Source organism: Amblyomma americanum, chromosome 2, assembly GCF_052857255.1.
Source record: "Amblyomma americanum isolate KBUSLIRL-KWMA chromosome 2, ASM5285725v1, whole genome shotgun sequence".
Taxonomy (NCBI): Eukaryota; Metazoa; Arthropoda; class Arachnida; order Ixodida; family Ixodidae; genus Amblyomma; species Amblyomma americanum.
The window spans coordinates 210075445-210099472 of NC_135498.1; the positions used below are offsets into that span (position 1 = coordinate 210075445).

At 47.1% G+C, this 24028-nt stretch overlaps 1 pseudogene; it reads left to right on the forward strand.

Moving 5' to 3' along the window:
- Positions 1-3924: 3924 nt before the first annotated feature.
- Positions 3925-5392, forward strand: LOC144119442 (uncharacterized; annotated as a pseudogene).
- Positions 5393-24028: the final 18636 nt, after the last annotated feature.

Consider the following 24028-nt stretch of genomic DNA (forward strand, 5'->3'; position numbering starts at 1 on the left):
ACTTACATCATGAATCTAAGCGTGCCGTTTGCTTGAGCAACATCTGCTACTCGTTTTAGACGACTGCCCCAGTACAGAAGCTTCCGACGTAGAATGATTCCACACGGAGCATAGTTGACTTTTGTCTTTTTTTTTTGTTATGTCGGGAAGGTGGTGTTGCAGAGTCGCATTTACTAAGAAAAGGATAGGCTTAGAGCCGAACGGCCCCCGTACCGTTAGCACCATTCTTTTAGAATCGTGTTTGTGTGGTGGCCATAACGAAACAATCGACATGGCAAAGAGCTGTGTTCTCCCCTGTACTTTTTAATATGCTATGCCCCCGTTAGCCCACCATACTCAACAGGACATCAGCTATACCATATTAAGACATCAGTACCTTACGGTCTACTCAGAACTGTCCCGTGGTGAAGAAAGATGCTCTTCATAAAGCCATGCTAACCGTCGAGGACTTCGTCGCCAGCTGTGTTGAATCATTTTGAATCGTCTTCGCTACCCAGCCAGCGAGGAAGAGGAAGACCGCTGGAAATGTGCGCCGGGGGACACGCGCTGGGGCGTGCTCGACTCCATCTTGGTTTAGGGTGCGCTCATTTAAGCCCCTTCTAACAGTCCAAGAGTTCAGACTCCGGGTGTCTGCCCATCGCCAATCCTCAACAAAAAGAAACCCAAAGTTCTGCTGCACGGCTGTTTTGTGCTCTTGTGTATTCTCCTGTACGCACAGTATTTCGTCGCCGAAAGAGGGAAATTTATGAGACGAAAACAGTTAAGAATAACAAATTAGATCTTAAACCCTTTCTTGGTGTGTACAAATGGATTGTGAAGAACACTGCACATTTTACCAATTATTTAAAGAGTCGCATGGGTATCTAATTTTGTTTGCGAAAGTTTTGTGTACACCCTCAATAATGGGACCATCTATGAAAAAACTTGGATATGCACCACAGCGTCACGTGAATGCGCGAATGCGAATTGGCGAATGCGCCACAACCTCACGTGACTCATGTGGCCTACCTGCCTCCTAGGTTGCCTCTCTGGCGATGTTTGTCGATGCTTCGCTTATGGTCAACGACGCCGATGACGACACCAGTTTTTCTGTGGCACGATCTCCTTAACTCACTCGCCTTAAAATTCTCCCCGCGGCTCGATTCAAAGTCGCGATGTTTATACTGAAGGGCACTCTGTGATCCGAGGTTCTAAGTGAATGGTGGTGTCGGTGGTTTAGCTTATACCTGTTGCAACTTCGTGTGTTTTCAAAGTGCGCGTGCGTGCACTTTTTATCGCCTTATCTGGCGATCCTTCAGAGCTTCGGACTATCACGACTAACACGTGCTCATTCCTATCTTCCTGCCACTAGGCTACTTATAAATACGCCCTACACCTATTTATAAACGTTCATTTTTGGTTCTACTGACTACGCTGCTGCTTCCCTGGTCTGGCGTTACTGCGAGCACGCCATGGCTATGCTACAGTGGCGACGAGGATGGACATCGCCCATGCAGTGAAAGTCGACACTGAACAGGAAAGCACGCAGAACCAAGAAATCAAGGCCGTCATGGCTCACCACCTTTCGGACTTCGAAGAAGACAAAGATAAGTGGCAGCCGTACCTTATCAAGGTAGAAGCATACTTCGAAGCTAATGCAATTGAAGACTCGACTAAGAAAAGAGCATTGCTGGTTGCCGCGCTAAATACGCATACGATTGAAGTGCTGGCAGGAAAGGTGGCTCCACGCAAACCAAATGCGTTGACGTATGAAGAAGTCGTCAAAGATTTGAGTGAGCTTTACAGTTCGAAGAGACACGAAATCACCGAAATCTTCAAGTTCTTTAGGCGGAGGGTGAGCCGATTAATGAATTCCTGGTAGATATTCGGCGTAAAGCTGACAATTGCAATTTTGCCAGTGCTTTAGATCGCATGATAAGAGACCGCATTGTGTGTGGTATACGGTCAGAGGCCCTGCAGAAGCAGTTACTGGCACAGCAGGAATTTACGCTACAAGACGCTGAGACAATGGCCCTTGCAGCTGAGGCTGCGGATAGTGGCGTAAAACGCATGATTAGACCGGCAACGACACCCGTAGTAAAAGTGCAAGCGCATCAGAAGGAAACTCTGCTGGACGAGAGGAGGGCTGCAGCACATCAAGAATGCTCAAGGTGCGGTAGTACGAAACATAATGACGCATGTTGCTCCTGGTCTAACGCTAGTTGTTATCGCTGTGGACGACGGGGTTCCTTCGCAAGGAAATGTAGGAGCCGCGGAGCTCGAGAACAAGGCACGGCGAGGACGGCGCAAACTAACGCCCTCTTGGGGACGGAAACCTCAGCAGACCAGGAACACGAAGCCGCCCACATATGGACTTTGGTTTCACTCCCTCCTTTATCCCTTCCCTTACGGCGCGGTTCAGGTGTCCAAAGATATATGAGACAGATACTGCGCCATTTCCTTCCCCCCCCCCCAAAAAAAACAAATATTATTATCAGAACGAAAAAGATGTCTGGAACCGCCGATCCGCCGAACATTTGCATGGGACGGCGTGCAGCTGAGCATGGAAGTCGATACCGAGTCGCCCGTTTGTGTCATTCCGCGTCAATTGTACGATAAGTTGAACAGCGCAGGTGTTCAGGTGGTTCGTTTTGTCAAGGACTCAGCGTCAAGAAAAGAAGCAAGCGAATCCAGCGAGAGCAGCATATTCCATTCCATGACTACCACGTCGTGTTCTGCGAGGAACTGGGACTAATCAAAGGACCTCCAACTAGCCCGCACATGAAGGAAGGCGCCGTACCCAAGTTCTTTAAAGCCAGATCCATTCCATACGCGCTACGCGAGCGGGTGCCACTTGAGCTGGACCGCTTTGTATCTCTGGGCGTACTGTCGCCGGTGGCACACTCTGAATGGGCAACGCCCATAGTCACAGTGCTTAAGAAAGACGGCGCAGTAAGGATCTGCGGCGATTTCAAGGCTACAGTGAATCCTGCGTGTGCAACTGAGCAATACCCATTGCCAATCATTGAGGATATGTTCGCCGAACTACACGATGGGGACAAGTTCAGCACTCTAGATATACGGGATGCATACAGTCAAGTGGCGCTAGATGATGACGCTAAGAAAGTTTGTGTCAATACGCCAAAAGGGCTATTTTGCTACAACAGGCTTCCTTTCGGGATAGCCTCTGCGCCCGCGATATTCCAAAGAAAAATGGATGAGGTTTTGGCTGGCCTTCCAGGAGCACAGGCTTTACTGGACGATGTGCTCATTTCCGAAAAAGCAAGTGACAGCGGTGAGAGGCTGAAAAACGTCTTGGAGCGCTTCCGAGAGCGTGGAGTAAAGCTAAGGTTCGATAAGTGCAAGTTGCGCAGCCCAGCAGTAACTTACCTAGGAAATCGCATCGGTCGCGATGGGCTTCATCCGACAGAGAAAAACCTTGACGCTATCATGCAGGCACCCAGCCCAAGTAATGTCGGCGAGCTACGTTCTGTTTTGGGCATGGTTACTTTTTACGCGAGGTTTCTGCCGAACATGTCAACCACACTTGCTCCATTGCATCAACTGCTTGAAAAGAATGCACGCTGGCAATTGAAACAGCGTCAAGAGCTCGCATTTATTCGTGCCAAGCAAAACCTTAAAACAGCCATGGTTCTCTTTCATTTAGACCCTTCGAAGGAACTTAAACTTGAATGTGAGGCGTCTCCGAACTGTGTGGGAGCTGTTTTGTTTCACACGACTGGTAACGATCACAGGCCCATCGGGTTCCGCTCGCGAACATTAACGCAGGCGGAGCGCAAATATTCACAGCTCGAGCGAGAGGCACCGGCACTGGTATTCTGCGTCACGAAATTCCTTGACTACCTTCTAGGTCGGGAATTTACCCTGGTGACTGACCATCAGCCATTGCTGGGCCTGCTGAGATCAGACAAGCAGACGCCCACAATGGCCGCCGCACGGATACAACGTGGGCGCTCCGCCTGCCGATACCGGCTACAGTACGCACCAGGACGACAGATGCTGACGGTCTGGGCCGACTGCCGCAGCGATCTCTGGAAGCTGACGACGACGGTGAGCCGCCCGAATACGTGCTGTCACTGAATGAGCTGAATTATGGCGCTGTGACAACGCGTGAGCTGAAGGCATTAACGTCTTCTGACTCTGTCCTGGTCGAGGTCAAACGGTACATACTGCATGGGTGGCCCAGAAACGCAAACGGGATGACCCGGGCCGTACTGTCGTTTTTTGACCGTAAGCTCGAATTATCCATTGCACATGAACTGGTGTCCTGTGGTAATAGGGTCATAATACCGACCGAAGTTAGGGAGGGAGTGCTGAATCTTCTACAGGAATCGTACTAGGGTTCACCGGCAATGAAATCTGTCGCACGTAATTTCTTGTGGTGGCCAGGCCTTGGCAGAAGTGCCAGAACTGTGTGATAAATCTGCCGATGCCAGCCGCGGCCGCCTCCGTTAACTGGCCTGTAACAAGCGAAAGGTGGTCCTGTATTCATTGACTACGCGGGTCCGATCTGCGGAAAAATGATACTCGTAGTAGTCGACGCACATACCAAATGGCTCGAAGCAATACCTTTGTCGCACGCTTCAACGCAGACTACCGTTAACTGTCTGGGGGACATTTTCATCAGGTTCGGAATACCACGTACGATCGTTTCTGACAAAAGAAGCCAGTTTACCAGTCAAGACTTCACGTCGCTCTTGGCAAACAACATTGTGCACCTTCGATGTGCTCCATACCATCCCCATCCTAATGATGCGGCGGAAAGAGCAGTGCGAACTATAAAAGATGGCCTTCCAAAAATGAGGGAAGCAAACCTGGAAGAGAACCGGGTACGGTTGCTTTTTAACTACCGGAGGACTCCGCGAAAATCGGGTAAATCCCCAGCAGAGCTGCTTTTGGGCTATCAAACACGCTCACGCTTGGACACATGCTTTCCTCCAGCACTTCCAGGACCAAAAGAGAACAACGATGACTGGCTGCCACTAATTGGAACTGAGGTCTATGCCCGCAATTACGGTGCGGGGAGCAAGTGGACGCCCGACCATGTGAAGACGACGTCTGGAGCGAGAATGGTGACCGTGGAAACATCAGAGGGAGTCGTCCAGCGGCATGTAGACCAGGTCCGCCCGCGACCAGGAGCACCAGGGGATATTCCTGCAGTAACTACAACCAACACACATTGCTCTGAGCCAGACCAAGCAACACAACTACAACGTCCAGAAACGGAGAAACCGGATGAAGGCATGACGCTCGGCGCACCCCAAATGGCACCGGTTCCCCAGATCTTCCATAACCAGATATTCCGGTGGCCCCGTTGAATACAGGTGTCGCACAACAAACTCTGAGACGCTCAATGAGAGAACGCAAGCCAGTGCAACGCTTTCATTTCTGAGGGGGAAGGAATGTTGCAACTTCATGTGTTTTCGAAGTGCGCGTGCGCGCACCTTATATCGCCCTATCTGGCGATTCTTCAGAGCTTCGGACTAACACGTGCTCCTTCCTATCTTCCTGCCACTAGGCTACTATAAATACGCCCTACACCTATGAATAAACGCTCATTTGTGGTTCTACTGACTAAGCTGCTGCTTCCCTGGTCTGGCGTTACTGCGTGAACGCCATGGCTATGCTACAATACCCTTGAATCCGGGCATAAAAACTTTATCTGCTGACGCCAGATCAGTTGGAAAATTCGCAGGTAGTGGACACACCTATATTGTTTTCTTGTAGGTTACAGCGGGTCTCTGAGTGGGGGAACGCTTTTCTTCACTATAAGAACACCGTTTTTATTGAAAAAACAATATTTGTCTTTTGAAATTTGTTACCTAGCAATACAGGCCACCTTCAGCTTCTTCGAAGTGTCCCTTCAAGGGTGTGGTAGATTGGACTGGCACTGTTGATACAATCAATGATAAAATGCTATTACGTGTGAGCGTTATAACAGAGCAAGACGACATAAACGTCACTTGGTTTGCGGCGAGAATGACAGCATATAAAGCAAAAGATACCGCACCGCTAGACTTCTCCTTTTAACCGTTTCAGGCTCACTGATTCCAGAGGTAAAAATAAAACTCGATGTTATTCTCTAGAATCACAAGGCTTATTCATGTGAATTACAGCCTCTAGGAGCAAAACTTGACTTGCATATATCGGAGGCGAGTCAGGGACTTGCTTCGCTTGAAAGCAAACTGGAAGTACTATCGCAAACAGCTGAATGGGTGGAAGCCTGTGAAAACTTGTTGGCAGGACTGAACAGAGAATAAGTTTCAGTAAGAGCAAAAGCCGACTATCTTGAAAACTATCCTCGTCGAAACAACCTACTAATTTATGGCATTGATGAGTCAGAAACTGAAACAGCAGATGACCTTAACCCGCCGCGGTGGCTCAGCGGTTAGGGCGCTCGGCTACTGATCCGGATTTCCCGGGTTCGAACCCGACAGCGGCGGCTGCATCTTTATGGAGGAAAAACGCTAAGGCGCCGGTGTGCTGTGCGATGTCAGTGCACGTTAAAGATCCCCAGGTGGTCGAAATTATTCCGGAGCCCTCCAATATGGCACCTCTTTCTTCCTTCTTTCACCCCTTCCTTTATCTTTTCCCTTACGGCGCGGTTCAGTTGTCCAACGATATATGAGACAGATACTGCGCCATTTCTTTTCCCCAAAAACCAATTATTAATTATTAGATGACCTTAAGGAACATGTTCTTGCGGAAATTTTTCAACGTAAACTTTGAAAAAAAGTAGAGAGTGTGGAGGAGGCAGACCCCTCGGGGAAAAAAAGTGAAGAAAGCGTCCCGTCATTGTGTGTTTTTTTATTTCACCGAAAAGGAACAGGTTCCTCGGAATGCTTCAAAGCTGAAGGGTCCAAAACGTCCATTTGAGAGGACTTCTCGCCTAGGCTACAAAAAATCGAGAAAGCTACTCAGGGTTACTGTTAAGAATGTTAAGAATACTGAGAACAAAGTTTGCCTCAAGTCTGACAAATTAGTTGTAATTCAAGGGGTGTACGCGTGGGACGAAAAGAACCAAAGGTAAAAAGTAAGTGGTGCCTTTTCACGTGATGTCGGTCATAAATCTCCAAGTAATGTAGTAACAACCTCTGAATCACTGAAAAATGTATGGCGTCTTCGAAGGAAATGTGATCACGCTTCGTCTACTGGACAAGCCGTCGGTTGGGTTATGTCTTTTTTCAACGTCCTAAGAACTTATCACCAAATTAAACAGGTACCGTCGTCGGCAGTGAATATCGTTACAGATTCTTTTGACAGTCAAGACGAAACCACTACCTGTAATTCGGCAACTACGTGTCGTATCTCTGAACGCCAGAAGCATTGTGAATAAAATAGATAGACTTCAGGTACTGCTCTTATGATCCCCATCTACTGGTGCTAACCGAGACATGGTTACACAGTGGTATTTTTGACGAAGAAATTGTGCCGCCGGGTTACGTCATATACAGACGTGATCGCGGTTCACGTGGTGGAAGAGCACACGAACCCCAAAGCTTGGCGTCAAAGTTGCGTGTACACACTGCCGCGCAACTGAAAAACGATAGCACAAACTGCTGAAGTGCGCCTGCCTGTCCAATGCACCTACGCACTGGGAAGCACATCAACGATGCTGTGCACAACGCTGCATCATGTAATGTCACAGAAGCGGCTGGCGCCGTCATAGAGCTCTGTGCCCAAACCGCTATCATCTGATGCTGGCATGCTGGACAGGTTAAGTTTCAGTACACAACCGAAAATTCCTTTAAGCAGTGACGTGTTACATGTCACAGCCTAAAGTTTTTGCGCCTTAATAAAGCAAGGACATCTTAATAAAGCAAGAGACGCTCAGGCGCCCACGGGCGACTGTCTGTTCTTGTCTCATACTGGAGCGAGGCTAAAACTGCCAAGAACAAACAAAATAAGCGTCCCTAAAATATTTCGCAAGCTCATTTACCGCTCAGGTACACAAAGGCAACTAATGTTCAAGTACAGACTCACCTTGCCGCAAGGTCGCGCCATATTCTCAAAATAACTTGTGAAAGCAGCAGTTGTTGAATCGAGCTCGCTTCTCTGGTGAAAGTGCGCATGGTTTCCTTTCTGCACAAAACTTGTCCGTAACCAGCAAAACTCTGCAATCGTCGATTCAAGCCAAAAGAGCTTGATAATACCGCCTGCAAAAAGACTACTATTTTTGAAATTGTGATATTAGACCACTAAAAGAACTTAAAGTATCGCCAACTGTCATGAATAAAACCAAAGCGCCATGTTTACGTGCCGTGGTAAATCTAGCCTGGCGGTGCATGTAGGCTCCGCCGTCTGCCTATGCGAAGATTTTCAGTGACGGCTGGCTTTACGTCTGGGCTGAAGGCTGGCCACACCTTTGGTGCCAGCCTGGAGCCAGCAGCCTGGCATGTGCTCACGGCCCGATCAGTTGCCGAGCTTGTTTTGCCGATATAGTCGGCTGCCGACTAGGAGCTACTGAACAGCCGACGGTCGGCGGTCGGCCTGCGCCACTTGGAATCAATAAGATTGTCTCTGCAAACAGCAATGTGGGTTTCTCGTTTTGGCTTTAGCTGAAGATGGACTGGAGCTAGGAAAGGATAGTTTCATAATTGCTCCGAGTCTCACGTCGAAACTATGTTCCATATTCTGTGCATTTCCACTCAGTGTGACATGAGGGCACATGAGGGTGCTCATAGCAATGCATTGTAATGCATTTGACTTTCATCAGTTACCCGAGAAGACTCTCTTTGGTTTTCAGAAATAAATGACACAACCTTAGGACATAGCAAGGGCACAGCTGCGCTATTTTCGTGATATCGGTCAGATCAACCTCTACGAGAGAATTATTGCCTTGAGAGCTGATAATATGTATGATAGGCTGTGTGCGTTTGGCGTTGAGCATCCTGAGTAATGAATTTTCATGCAACAGAGACCTGCAAACCTGTCTCTGAAGGTATACCTACCTTATAAGCCGGCTATGTGCATGAATGTGTTTGCGAGGGAAGATGACCTTAAAGTTACTGATGATGAACAGTAACCTTATGATCATGATCGTGCAGTGTGCGATACAAGTGGTTGTCCCTTAGCATAATGCACCAACTAGTCCCAATAATGCACTTCACAGAAACCTAGGACATCGACGCGTTGGTAGAATAGAACTTTAAAATATAGCACTTGGTTACACTGGGTATGGTCTACGGCATCCTGTATTGCTCTTATCACCAGTTTCAACAGGAGAACAAAATCAGCGGTTCAGTGTTTGGCTGTATCAAACAAGTCAGAGACATCAAAACTGTCGATCGTGTAATTTCATCTAGTGATTATCTTCTTTAACAAAGAAAGCTTTAACAATGGTCAACTTTTATTCACGGAGGAATACTGCTCGGTGGTGCTGAGTGTAGGCAGAGCTGCGCTGTGAGACTTGAGTTCTTTCCAACTAAACAAAACTTCCGTTATTCGTTTTAAAAACATGACACTAATCACAAATATAACAAAACTTTCTATAGTCCTTCCAGCCATATAGATTTGGCATGGGGTTTCAAACAAAGGCAGTCATTGACATGGCTGCACACAATGTGGCTTTCACTGTGAGTATGCTGCACTTTTTTAACAGGTAACTGGAAAACCCTCCGCACATGCGGTAAGCGTCCTATTCTACACATTTTTCCGAATGCTATCTACAAATATGGCACACAAGCGACTTTGCCCAGTGCTCAAGAAGGCTTTAATGGTTTATGGAAACTTGCCAAAGTAATGTTAACTGGGCTCCGGAGCTTGAACCTGTTTTTTCTGCAATGCAATGATAATTGTAATTCGTAAAGAAAAAGCATCACAAACACCGTTTAAAGGTGCAGTAAAGACTGCCCCTAATGTGTTTTGTTTCGCATAAGCAAAATATCAAATATGCTGTAATTTTCTTCGTCTTTCCGTAAAATGAAAATATTGCTGCACGCTGCCAGGTGCTAAGTTGCTGCTGTACTTATTCTTTGCAAATATTCGTAAGCACAACTTCCTGCACGTCACATCATTAGGTAAAGATGTGGCATAACCTTATGAAACATGTGACTGTTCTTTGCCTACCTCAATCCATGAAGAAGCCACACAGGCAAGACCACCTCCCGCATGTGAAGCGTGCCAGCCATGGATCATCCTTTCTCACCTCTGTGATCTCAGGACATGTTGCAGCACGGATAATGCAAACGTGCCCGATTGTATCCGTCTGTATGAATGTCTGAATGCACATAATCGATGGAACCCGACTGTCATGCTGACTAGCACCATCTTCTATTACAAAGAAGTTTCGCAGGTTCTGTAAGGCACTCAGAAGCCTCAACTGATCACCTGGAACAGATGCGATGGGAAACTCTGTGACCTCTCTGGAGACACCATTGGTTAGCAGCTTGCTGCCAAGAGTGTTCTTGGCACCTTGAACCTCCACCAACAATGGTATGTGAAGAATGGTATTTTTAGAAATATTTACAAGCAAGAACACATGCACACTGCCAAGAGCTCCAGGACAGCATTCATTGTCTTTGTCTACCATGTTACTGAGGCGCTATATTTTCATAGCTGACAAGGTAAGGACTATACTTTGTGTTACTTTTCTTTTTTGTCAGCAGCCACATTAACAACATGACACACTGTGTCATGAGCAGCGATACTCATAGCATGTCATGCTGGATTATTGCTGTTCAGATTCTTCACTGAAGACCACTTTTTGTACCACTTTTTACTTGCAAGTGATATACTTTCTCTGACACACTTCCTTCAGACAATAGTATTCTGTCGACAAAGCTATATTTCTTATGACAAAAAGTCATTTAGGGTTAGCACATGCATTGTTCACTTCGTTCCGACCTGATGCACGATACGTCATGTCTAATAGAGATAATTGCTGTGTATTATAGTCTTTCGTCCCTTGAAATGCCATGCCAGGTTTTATAAATCGCTTGTGCCCAGTAGTAGGCAGTACATCAAGAAGGGAGGTATGAAAATGACGCCATCACTCTCGTTAACTCTATCACTGAATTAAGCGGGTGTTGCTATACCTGGTCATCACATTTCAGGTACTTCTTTTATGCCCCCTGTTTTAGCCTCACTCCTGCACTGACTAACACTTTCTTCAGAACTTTCTGTTCATTGTCTTACCCTCGAAGACACTGCCTTATGTTGCTGCTTATAATGTACTTTTACTTTCACGTGCTGCGTCAATTCGTAAAACATGCAAAGAGTAACTGACATCAGTAATATTAACTACATTGCAACAAGTGCTGCACTGTGCCAACCTATCCCTATGTTCTGACATTTAGCCCACGTAGCTGACGACATGAATGTTTACTTTCCGTCACGTCCCGACAAGAATTTGCTGGCAAATGTCTTCAGCACGGCTCATCTGAGCAGCAGTGCTATACACGTGTTATATATACGGCAAAATTATTTCGGACTGCAAAACATGCTCTGTTTTCTACAGCGCTTGATGGCAACACTTGCTCCTGTAGAATTTCTGTTCCCTTTTCTGCCCTTTTTTATTCGTTGTAAGAAACGGATCTGCCGGTATTTACTCTCACTTTTAATATCGCAGCCGCACAGTGCTCCGTGCGGTCTTCAATCTGGTTTGCATGCTCACAAATAAATTTCATAAATAGAGTACTTGTTCTTATTTCCATTTATGTGGTCTTTTGTGGCGTATAACTAAAGAGGCATGGAAACAGTTGCCAGGGCGTTACTGATAGTGGCATTTTATTGCTCTCGTAGTTGGACATACATGTGGAATGCTGCCAACTTCTACGGGCGACGAAACTTGTCAAGCGGTAGAAGAAAGCAGCCATGCTAAGTTTTTACAACGTGACTTGCCTTGTCATCGTACGCCCGTCTAACTGATAATATATATAATTGCTTGTATGGCAACTACAGAAAAAGGAAATGACATCGACAACATTTCTGCCGCGAGTTGGCAGCGCGTCCCCGACTTTCCGAAGGGGAACGCTATCGCGTGCAGGTTCGAACAAGAGAAGAGAACTAATAGATCAAATTATGCGAAGCCGCACGTATTTATAATTTAAAGTAAAATAGCCAATAAGAAAGGAAAAGACCAAGAAAAACACACTCAACACGAGTACAACACTAAAGAATAAAGGAAATTGTTCGCCAGGTAGTGAGCGTCCCAGGTGAAGCGGGGATGTCTTGCAGACAGGGTGAACGCGGGTGGCTGTAGTGCGACGCGTCGCTAGCGTTACGTCGAAGAAAGCGGCGGAAGGGAGCCAGGTGTTGCTAGGAGCGGAGAGGAACGCAGGGAGACGCCGACGGACTCCCGTCAGCAGCCCGATGAACTTGGCAGCAGCACAAAGCACCAGCGTAGACAAGACCCGTCGGCGGCGGCCCGAAACGCCAGAGGCTTAAAGCGGGCTATCTAAGGGTGCCCTTAGGCAGCACAGACCCTACATACATCGGCTGCCACCTCCACGCTTGCAAGGAACGCAGGAAACTTGCGTCGATGATCCAAGGGAGGTCCACGGCAGCACGGACCCAACGTCCGACGGCCCCCACCTCCAGGCTTGAATGGCACGATCTCGGCGGTGCTGTCTCCCTTCACACCTCGGTTTTCTGACATGTCAGCTCTCCGCTCCTCATGCTCGCCACGCTCCTCGTCGCCGTCGCCTCGCACACAGCATTCGCACGAGCACACGCGCAACGCTGGGCTGGCACACGCAGCGCTCAACTGTTGGCGCACCACTGTCTGCGCACGTGCCGTGCTCAAAAATCCACAGAATTTGTTGTGCACCTCACCTATGCCCCCTTCGGAAAGTTTTTCCCCGAAAAAACTGCCGTCGGTTAACACAACACCAGTGTTCACGTGGGAAGCAGACAAACGCCGTTGATGCACAAACACTAATGTTCACATGATAAACGGACAAGTCAGACGCCGCCGAAGTATCCGACGGAATTTTACACAGCGACACATGGGGGGACATGGAGAGGAGCACAGAGGAAACATGGGGTCAAACATTATACATCTAGAAAAAGGGAACTAGTAACCTTACAAAACATCAGACACAAACTTTAACACGTCTGTACTAAAAAGGTGAACATGGACACACTGAACAACACATAACCGGTGCACGAAAGACGAAGAAAAACAAGCACTACCTGATGCGTTTGCACAGGTCACCATTGAAAACACACCGGAGAGTATCACTGTACCTTGGGCATAACCCTCCGGTAATTTACAAACGACTGATGCAATCGGCGCCAACGTTTTCGGAGCCCTTGACGTACTCTACACGAAAGGTATACTCTTGTAATGTTAAGCTCCAACGCAGTACCCTGCTGTTCAAGTGCTTAGCCTTTGTTGAAAATTGCAAGTGTTGGTGGTCAGTTTGAATGATGAAGAACGTCCCGTATAAGAATATGTGGAATTTCTCAACAGCCTAGACTATCGCCAAGCACTCGCGTTCAATCGCTGAGTAGCGAGGTTCGCCAGGTAACAACTGTCGACTCGCATATGATACTGGGTGGAGGATTCCGTCATGCTGCTGCAGGAGAACGGCGCCTATGCTGACCTCGGAAGCATCTGTGCGAAGCACGAACTACTTATTGAGAAATGCAGCTCTTAATACAGGCCTGGAAGTTAACGCGTTCGTGAGCTCGTCAAAAGCGGCTTGCCGCTGTGGTGTCCAAGAGACAAGGTTGGGCCCATTTTTGCGTGTGAACTCCACGAGCGGTTGGACTTAGTCGCTACAGCACGGGATGAAATCAGGGTAGTATCCGGCAAGCCCTAATAAGGAACGCACTTGCGTCTTCGTCTTTGGAGGCGGTACGTTGAGAAGCTTTTCCACTACTGTTTCCAACGGTCGGATTGTCCCTTCTTCAATCTGGTGTCCAAGAAAAGAGATGTTAGTGGCTCCTATTTCATTGTGAGGTCGGCCTCGTGCACCCTGCTAAATAGCCTGTTTAAAGTCGAAAGATCTTCCCAGGTAGATAGAGGTCGATACGAGAACATCGTCGATGTAATGAACGACATTGTCCATGTCTTGTAACAGAATGCGCATCAGGCGTGTAAATATAACCGATGCTGTCTTAATGCCGAAGGGCATATAGACAAACTTATATTGACCGGATTGGGTAGAGAACGTTGTTTTTGGCCTCGATGGTTCCTCTAAATTTCGAAAACTACACCTTGGTTCCAATCTCGGTAAATATTACGTCTGTTCTTGAAGTCGGCTCTGCATCAGACGCAAGAACATCACCGATGCGTCAAAAGTCGATGCAATTTCTATAGGTGTTACCTTTCTTTTTAATCAGAACGAGCGGGGAGTTGTATGGAGATTTCAAGCGCTCAATGACCCCTAATTATATCGTCTCGTCTATCTCCTTTTGGACCACGTCCTTCATTGCAAAAGGCAGCGGAAATTGCGGGGTATTCAGGACTTCAGAAGTCGACAGCTTCACTTGACACTCCACTTGATTAGTCTTCCTTGAATCTCGGAAAAGATGTCTGCATACGTGTCAAGTAATCTCCGAATCTCCTGCTGTTTTTCGTCATAGAGCTTGGTGGAGATCTGCACGGCTTCAGTTCCTTTACCGTGGTCCGCGCTAAGGGTAGGCAGCTGTTCTTCTGAGTCACCTTCTTCGATTATGACGAAAGATGACGCCAGCATGATCTTTTGGACGCATGCTATTCGTACTGTTTTAGCATATTGATGTGGAAAAGCTTCTTAGTGTGGTCCAGGTCGACCCAATAACCCACGTCGTGCTTTTTCCCAGAAAGTACGAATGAACCTTTTCACTTCATCAGGAGTTTATTGTGGCTACTCGGCAAAAGAATGAGGGCACGATCTCCAACCTTTAACTACCGCTCTTTGCTGCTCCGGTCATGGTATCTCTTCTGAGACTGTTGGGCACGCAACAAATTTTGATGTGCCGCTCTCGCAGTTTGCTCGAGACGTTCCCTTAGATTGAGAACGTAACCATACTTCGTCTTCGTGTCTTCTCCCAGCTATTCCCTGGTCCAGAGCTCTTTGAGGACTGCGAGCGGTCCTCGCACATGTCGTCCAAATATCAACTCAAACAGAGAAAAATCCAGACTCGCCTACGGCATATCTCTGTATGCGAACAGAAGCGGAGCGATATAATTCTCCCATGTTTTGGGCTGCTCCTGACTGATCTTCCGCAGCATAGATCTGCTTGAGTGCGCCGTTGAATTTCTCGACCATCCCGGTTGCACTTTGGATGGTTAAGGGTCGTTCTGAGATGTTTCACCGCCAAGAGATCAGTGTGCTCTCTCATCATTTCGGAAGCGAAACAGGAGCCCTGGCCACAAAGGATCTCTCTCGGAAAAGCTATTCGTGAAAACATCTCCAACAAACCTTCTGCCACTGTTGCTGAATTTTTCTTTGGCAGAGCCACTGCGTCGGGATACCGCGTGGCAAAATCGACGAGAGTGAGAATATTGATCATTTATTTATGCAAAATACTCTTACAGGCCTTTAATTTGAGGGTATTACATAGGTGCGGGGGTACGTGCAAGTAATAAAAGAAATTAGCCAAAAATTCAAAGAATTACTAACAAAAAACAGATAAAAGCATATGGATCCTTGGAATAAAAATACAAAACAAACATAATTAAACATTGAGCATAAATGGCAAGAAACAGAAACATTAACAGAGCTGCAGCCAGTAAAGTTAATTCAAGTTATAGAATGTCTATCCACAACAGCATGAAAATAAAACAAAGAGAATCGTCAATAACAGAAATAGCCAAAAACCTAATGCACTGGTAAGTTCACAATGTACAAAGAGATGTTACGCAGAAGTAGTGGCAGATATTAGTTTATAAAATTTCTCCGGATCAGCGTTGGTAGCTACCTCTGAAGGGAGAGTGTTCCAGTTGGTTATGGTGCGTGGAATGAATGAATGTGGATATTTAAATGCACGGCATGACAAGCGCTTAACTTTAAAGGGGATGGTTGAGGCGGTCAGAAATGGAAGAAGGCAAAGAAAAAAGCCATTTTGAAGCGTTGAGTGATAATAAGCATGCAACTTTGCGACGGAGATATATATCTTGCCGATCAGCGGTTTTCCTCAAGGCTGTGATGGTGGTATGACGTGAATAATCAGAGTAGATAAAACGAGCTGCGCGATTCTGCAATGATTCGATGTTATTTATTAAATATGCTTGATGAGGGCCCCAAATGGCCAAAGAAAATTCAATTTTAGGTCGAATAACAGTGGTGTAAGCACGTAATCGGAGGTGACATGGAGCATGCTTTAAGTTATGTCTTAAGAGGCCTAATGACCGATTAGCAGATGCAAGAATAAGGTTAATATGGTGGTTCCATGTTAGGTTTGAATGAACGTGAAGATCGAGGTATTTATACATTGTTACCAACACGACTAGAGTGTTATTTAAAGAATACGTTGTTTGAAATCGAGACATTCGGTTAATAAAAGACAAATTTTGTTTTGGAAAGTTTAAGTTGCATAAGCCAAGTAGAACACCCAGCTGTGACTGTCTCGAGGTCGGGATTGTAAGGCTAGGCGATCTTCGTTAGTATACATTTTGCGATAAATTACACTATCATCAGCAAAAAGTGTGATTTGGGAAGAAATGGAGTAGGTTTATCGTTAATAAATAACAAAAAAGGAAGGGGCCAAGCTCGGTTCCTTGTGGGGTGCCAAAATGTACTTGGCTGAGAGACGAATTATGGTTATTGACACTGGTAAATTGAAACCTGGAACAGAGAAAATCTTTTACCCACGCAATAACAAGAGGGAATTTATTAAGAGGTGTTAATTTGGTTAATAACCGGTTATGAGGTACCCTGTCGAACATTTTGGAAAATTAAGAAATATGGAGACGACTTAAATTCCAGCATCAACAAATCAATGAAGTTCGTGGATGAAACCAGCACGTTAAGTTTCGCGCGAGTACCTTTTAAGGAAGCCATGTTGGTATTTAAAGATGATGACTCTCTTTCACCGATGTGGGCGACTGCGGACCGACATTATCGACAGCGACCCTATCAATTGGAGGGTCGATAAGATGCATGCGTCCCAACGGAGCTTTCCCTACCTAGCCTTTCGGGCACGTTCTTTTGCAGGTGTCGCACGACCTGACATACCTCTTAATCTCCTCCTGCATTCCCGGCCAGTATAATTCTTCGAGAACTCGATCTGTATTCTTCTTAATGTCCTGATGCCCCGCCAACATGCTATCGTGGGCAAGCCTTAACACCTGTGATCGACAAGACAGGGGAAGCACAGCGCGTCGAACCCTTCTGCCAGAGGCTAGATGATAGAGGTGATACAGCGACCCCTTTTCGACAGAATACGAGTGCCAAGTGCCGTGCTTGCCATGGAGCACCTTTCCTGCTTTCAACCAACACGCCTCAATGACTCATCGTCTCTTTGCTTTGTTTCTATTATTTTCTTGGTGAACCTCATGGGACCAACGCTTACAGCAGTACTTTCCCTCCTTCGTCCGGGAACCTCTTTGCCAGCCAAGACCGCTTTTGGGCCCTCGCCCTCACCATTTTCACTGGCAACCTCGTCATTGACTATGTCAGGACGTAATTTAGCAACGCCCTTCGATTCCTTCCAATTAATATCTGGACTTGACGGCTCACGGGCCTCTGGTATATTTCCAACCATGACATTCTACAAATGGTTGTCCATGCACTTTACCAGAGCCGTGCCAGTGAAATCAGGGGAAGCGATATAGACTTCTGCCTCGGGAACTTCCAGACTGCTGCCATCAACAAGGAACACTGTAGATCCCGAACCGGTGAGCGCTGAGTCAGGAACTAGGGCCCTCCGTACAACCACCGTATTGCTCTGCTCCCCATGTCCCGCAAAACACGTACTGGTCGACCTCGGAGCTCTCCCTCTAGGACAGGCATGTGTTGTGCGTCTGCAGGATTTTTTCGGACAAGTCCGACCACCACCTTATCATCAGCTGATTCAAGCCTACCTGGTGCGGTGGACACCGTTTCAGGCGTAATACACTCAAGCTGAACACAACAGGACGATTGCTTCTGGTTCGCATGCTTTCTTGAGCAGGAACTTACATCATGCCCTGTTTTTCGATAATAAACACAATAAAGCTGTTTTCTCTTAGAGCGGCAGTCAGCGGCCTTATGTCCAAGTCGGTTACAAATGGAGCACCTTCCTGACTGTCTATTTTATGGAACAACCTTTTCTCTCGGGATGCCCACCTCGAACGATTCTTTGAACGAAGACAAGTTTCTTTACCGCGGGGCCTCTAGAAAGTTGTCTGCCGCCACTGCCATTTTTTCCAGCGTCTTGCACTCTCTTTCTCAAAACAAATTGCCAGACGGCTATGGAACTGTTCGGCCACCACTAAGTTACGTAGATGATTCCACGTTGTGGCCGTTCACGACATATCTACCCATCGATCGAAAAGACTGAGCAATCGAGCTGCGTATTGCTTGCCTGTTTCTTTAGCAAGCGGCTTACTTTCACGAAACCTTTCGAGATAACCTTCTGCTGTAAACAGAAAACGTGGCAGCAGGGCTATTTTTGCCTTATCATAATCCATTGAATCTGCAGAGGACAGTCGACCGAATGCACGAAGAGCTTCCCCAGTCATAGAAATACTTAGTGCTGTAGCCCATTTTTCTTTGGGCCAGCTGTGCCCTTCTACGATACGCTCCAAACGTTTGAGGCATGCATCCAAGTCATCCCTGCGATCGTCGAAAGGCGGGATTAACTTCTGTGGGCTAACCGCTACTGAGGGCCCCGGTGCGGGTTCACGATTACGCCCAACAGCTTCTGCGAGCCTTAATCGGAGCTGCAATCTATGCTCTTCAGCTTCTGCTAGCGATTTTGCATGCTCGCGTTCGGCTTGTGCTTTGCGATCCTCAGCCTCTGCCTGCGCCTTGGAATGCTCGCGTTCGGCTTCTGCTTGCGCCTTGGCATGCTCGCGTTTGGCTTCAGCTAGCGTCTTTTCATGCTCGCGTTTAGCATGGCGTTCTGCTGCACGTGCTGTGCGTTCCTTCGCTGGCTCGGCAGCCACCCACGTGCGCAGCTCGGCATCTTTCAACCCCATGGTTTGCCTAACTCAATTAAATCCTTTATTGTGCTCATCGTTTCCTTATTCTTAAAAAAATCCCTCAATATAAACTGGAAGCTATGGATCAACCGAGGAAGTGATGCAGAGATTAATCAAACCGTACAGGCAGCTGCCAATATAATTTCAACGTATGCAGAAGAACGGGGCTTAGAATGCTCGCCCGAAAAATCTGAAATATTCATATATAACGATAAGGCTCTGAGGAACAAACCACCCTCAGAAATTCAGATTTCTGTAGGAGGAAAGGGGGTATCCAAAGTGGACACAATCAGAATCCTAGGCCTTCATATGCAGTTGAATGGGAGAAACACGATAACTATCAAAAAGCTTGAGAGCCACGTGATGCAGACCCTCAATCTCATGAAACGTGTCTCGAGCAAAAGAGGCGGTCTTAAAGAAAAAACCTACTTAGGCTCATACACGCTTTCATAATAAGTAGAATCAGCTACGCCACGCCGTACCTAAATCTCAAAGCAGCAGAGAGGAACAAAATCGACGCTCTCATAAGGAAGTGCGTCAAGAAAGCTCTAGGCCTGCCCATGTGCACATCCCCAGAAAAACTCCTAGCACTGGGCATACACAACACGCTTAAAGAGCTCGCAGAAGCAGTCCAGACATCACAGCTAGAGAGACTCAGCACAACACATGCGGAAAGAGCCACACTAGCCAAAGTCGGACTCCAAACAGACAGGGGAGCTAGACAGAGAGAGGATATCGACATGGAGATTAGGAGCAATCTCAGGATTCCCCCCTTACCCAAAAACATGCACCCAGAAATAAACAAGGAAAGAAGACAAAAGCGGGCAGATGTGATAGAACGCATCTACGGTGAGAAGCCTCAGGGGGAGGTCGCCTACGTAGACGCAGCGGGCGATAGACGTAGTCAGTACACGACCGTCGCTGTAGTGAACGGAGCGGGTAGCCCCATCACGGTCGCAACTATCCTAGGGACAAACACCGAGGCGGTCTAGGAGGTCGCAATAGCACTAGCTTGCGTCGGTTCCGAAGCTAAATACGTCATAAGCAACAGCAAAGCTGCAGTACAAAATTTTAGCAGAGGGAGAGTCTCTCCCCTCGCCGCCAAAATTTTAAGACAAACGACATTGAATAGAACAATCAATATAATCTGGACCCCCGCGCACGAATCTGTCCGTGGCAACGAGGCGGCCCACGAGGTAGCTCGAGATCTCTACCACCGAGCTGCACAAGACGGGCCACCGTTCGCAGTTCACGGGAGAGAAGGGAGACTAATCTCCTGTCAGGAAGTTACAGAATATTATAGACAACATCGCAGGTACTTTCCCCCAGCTAGCAAAGCACTCAACAATCAACAGGCGGTGGCGTGGAGCGTCTACAAACAGATGTCTACCCACACCCAATTCTAAGCAAACATATCATTCGAGAAATAGAGGACGATAAATGCAAGAAGTGCAGGGCAAGAGGGATCCTCGACCACATATTATGGGAGTGTAGCCAATCCCCAGGCAGGGCAAAGAACATTAATAGTTGAGACGCCTGGGAGACCTTGCTCCGGAGCACGGACCCTGAGCTCCAGTTCACCGCTGTCCGACTGGCTGAAGAGGCCGCCGGGATACAAGAGATCCTATCCAGCATCTGACGCGACTACCCCATGCGGCCGGATCTCTCCTGATCATCCTCCCTCAACTGAGGGTATGGGACAGGGGAGGTCTGGATGAGGTGGTCTCATTCTGTTGGACAATAAAGGTTTTTTCACTCACTAACTCAATATAAATTGAACAGCTTCGTCCTGTCGCGGACGCCAATGGTCACGAATTGGTAACGCGTTCCCGACTTTCCGGAGGGGAACGCTATCGCGTGCATATTCGAACAAGAAAAGAGAACAAAGAGATCAAATAAAACAAAACGAAGCCGTATTTATAATTTAAAGGAAAAGAGCCAATAAGAAAGGAAAACACTAACAAAACACACACTCAACTCGCGTACAACAATAAAGAAAAAGAAAAGTGTTCCCCCGGTAGTCAGCGTACCAGGTGAAAAGAGCCAATAAGAAAGGAAAACACCAACAAAACACACACTCAACACGCGTACAACACTACAGAATAAAGGAAAGTGTTCACCAGGTAGTCAGCGTACCAAGTGAAGCGCGGATGTCTTGCAGACAGGGCGGACGCGGGTGGTTGCATTGCGACGCGTCGCTGGCGTTACGTCGAAGAAAGCGGCGGAAGGAGGCCAGGTGGTGCTAGGAGCGGAGAGGAACACGGAGACGCCGGTGGACTGCCGTCAGCAGCCCGAAGAACTTGGAAGCAGCACAAAGCACAAGCGTAGCCGAGACTCGTCGAAGGCTGAACGAAACTCCAGAGGCTTAAAGCGGGCTATCCAAGGGTGCCTTTAGACAGCACGGACCCTCAATCCATGGATCGGCTGCCACCTCCACGCTTGAGAGGAACGCAGGAGGCTTGCGTCGGTGGTCCGAGGGAGGTCCACTGTAGCACGGACCCAACGTTTGACGGCTGCCACCTCCACGCTTGAATGACACGATCTCGGCGGTGCTGTCTCCCTTCACACCTCGGTTTTCTGACACGTCAGCTCAGCGCTCCTCGTGCTCGCCACGCTCTTCGTCGCCGTAGCCTCGCAAACACCATTCGCGCGCGCACACGCGCAACGCTAGGCTGGCACACGCAGCACTCGACAATCGGCGCACGTACAGCACTAAAAATCTACTGAGAATTGGTTGTGCACCTCACAATTTCACCTTTCCCATGACCATGTCTGCATTTGCTCTTTGTGGATATTAGGCATTACCTACAAAGAGTGCATTCGCTTTTAGGATTTCAGAGGAATTTTTTATATCTATATTCGTATTTAGAGTAAGTTAGATATTTTTATGACACTAAAGAATGTAAATGCCAATCGAGATGAATTAAGGGGCTCAGTCTTTGATAAAGTTCAGTAACTATCATCCGTTACCTGAACGCCAATTATCAAAACGACAGCAGCACGCTAGGGAGATGCTGGCTCTTTGTTGATATACAGGGAAAACGTACACAGCCCGGAGAACAAATATACGGGCATTGGATTAGCGAAAATGCAGATATTAAATTACCTCTCATGCATCAAATCTTAGGAAAGCAGTACACTTGCTGTCATACAGGAAGTCTTGCGGAAACGTAAGGCCCACCTTTTCGTGTCCTGTAGTCAGTAACACGGGGAACTAGCACGTCTTTGTAAAGAGAGAGGGCGTAAACGGGGCACGAGGTAGCCGCCCACATGGCACTCTGTGGATGTCGCCATTTTTATTTCGTGTGCTGGGCCATCGTCATAGGCAACATGACCCATGGTGACCATTTCTTTGAAAACTTTGGTATTTTAGCTGATATGTTAAATTACTAAACATACTTCCCGCTTGGCTGTTATACTAGTACGGCGCTTGATTAAAAAAATTTGAACATGGCAAGCGACCAGAATATTTAAGCCTGGGTTGAGGCTATGCTTGCGTCGACTAGGACGGGCAAATACGCAGAGAACTTTGCAGTGTTATGGGTGCGAACTGTGTGCAGTATTTTATGCTGTTTGCGTTGCTTTGTGATCATTACGAGACAACAATTGCCATTTGTTCTTCATATTTAAGGTTTTGCCAGCGTGCATGTATCATTGTCTGCGAAAACCTTCTGTTTTAATGACAGTTCCCAGAGACTAATTTTCTGCTCAGGTGCCGGAAAATAATTTTGATAAAAATGTCGACATTCAAGACCACCCAACTCTTGACTTGGCTGTGCTGTGTGTTTTCAGGTCGCTGCATCCGCCGATTATTCCAAGTGATGAGGTTTGGTCCGGCACTCCGTGATTTTAGTTGCAGTTTCCGTCAAAAGCTACTAATTTTTTTCGCAGTTATCAAAGTCGCTTACTTTAAGTGAGAGTCAGCACTGAGAACTGTATGCAGCAGGTTGCCGTAGAATTAATTATACCTGAATGCAAGCACTATAACACAAATGCATCAGTAATTGAGAATTCTGTGATCTTACAGAAGAAATGCAATTTAACAGAGTATACTGAGGGGCCAGTTGGTCAGACATATTATAAAAAAAACGTAGCATATGGACGGGACGAAGAAGGGCGAAGACACTCTCGAAGTCAACGACCCGTACAGAGCTCAGGAAAACGAAACAATCATTGAAATTCCAAGAAAATGCCGCCCGGTGACCTGTCTTTCGTTGGACGTTCAGGAAATGTGCTACCACATCCCAAAACCTGTTGCCTTGACCGCAGTAGAGGAGGACATCGAGAGTGTCGCAGCGACCACAGTTCATAATCACCAGTGTAGAGATTTTCTGAATTTGCTCCAATTATATTTATAATCTCTGTCTGTTGAATTCGAAGGCAGCCTCTCGCGCAGCACTCTGGGAATTCCATTGGGTCTTGTTTGACTACAGTACAGTCAGGTCCGTACATGGCCAAAGAAAATATGGCTCAGAAAAACCAGTAAGAAAACTTTCGGAGCTATGGCTTGTTTTCACTTTATTGATATTTTTTCTGGTTTGTTTTCCTGGTCATGTTCCCAATACTGTCTGCCGCAGGTTGGTTGTCAATGCATTTATGACCACGATCAGGTGACTAAACTTCATTTCTGAAACGCCAGAGGAAATGGGCATCACATATTTTGGCATCGAAATTATTGAGAGCAAGAACGACACATGCTGGCTTTACATGACTAAAGTTGAGAAATTTTGAGATACGATTCTAGACACTCCAAGATAACAAAACGATCCATCGCACATGCCTGCATGACCGAAAGCGTCAATAAATGATGGGTGCACAAAGTGCAGCGGGGCTTAATCAGTAAACTGCGAGCTTAAAGGAGAGCGGCAATTCTGATAATCTATATGCCTCGATATTGTCATCATCATCATCACCATCATCAACCTGACTACGCCCACTTCAGGGCAAATGCCTCTTTCATGTCCCTCCAAT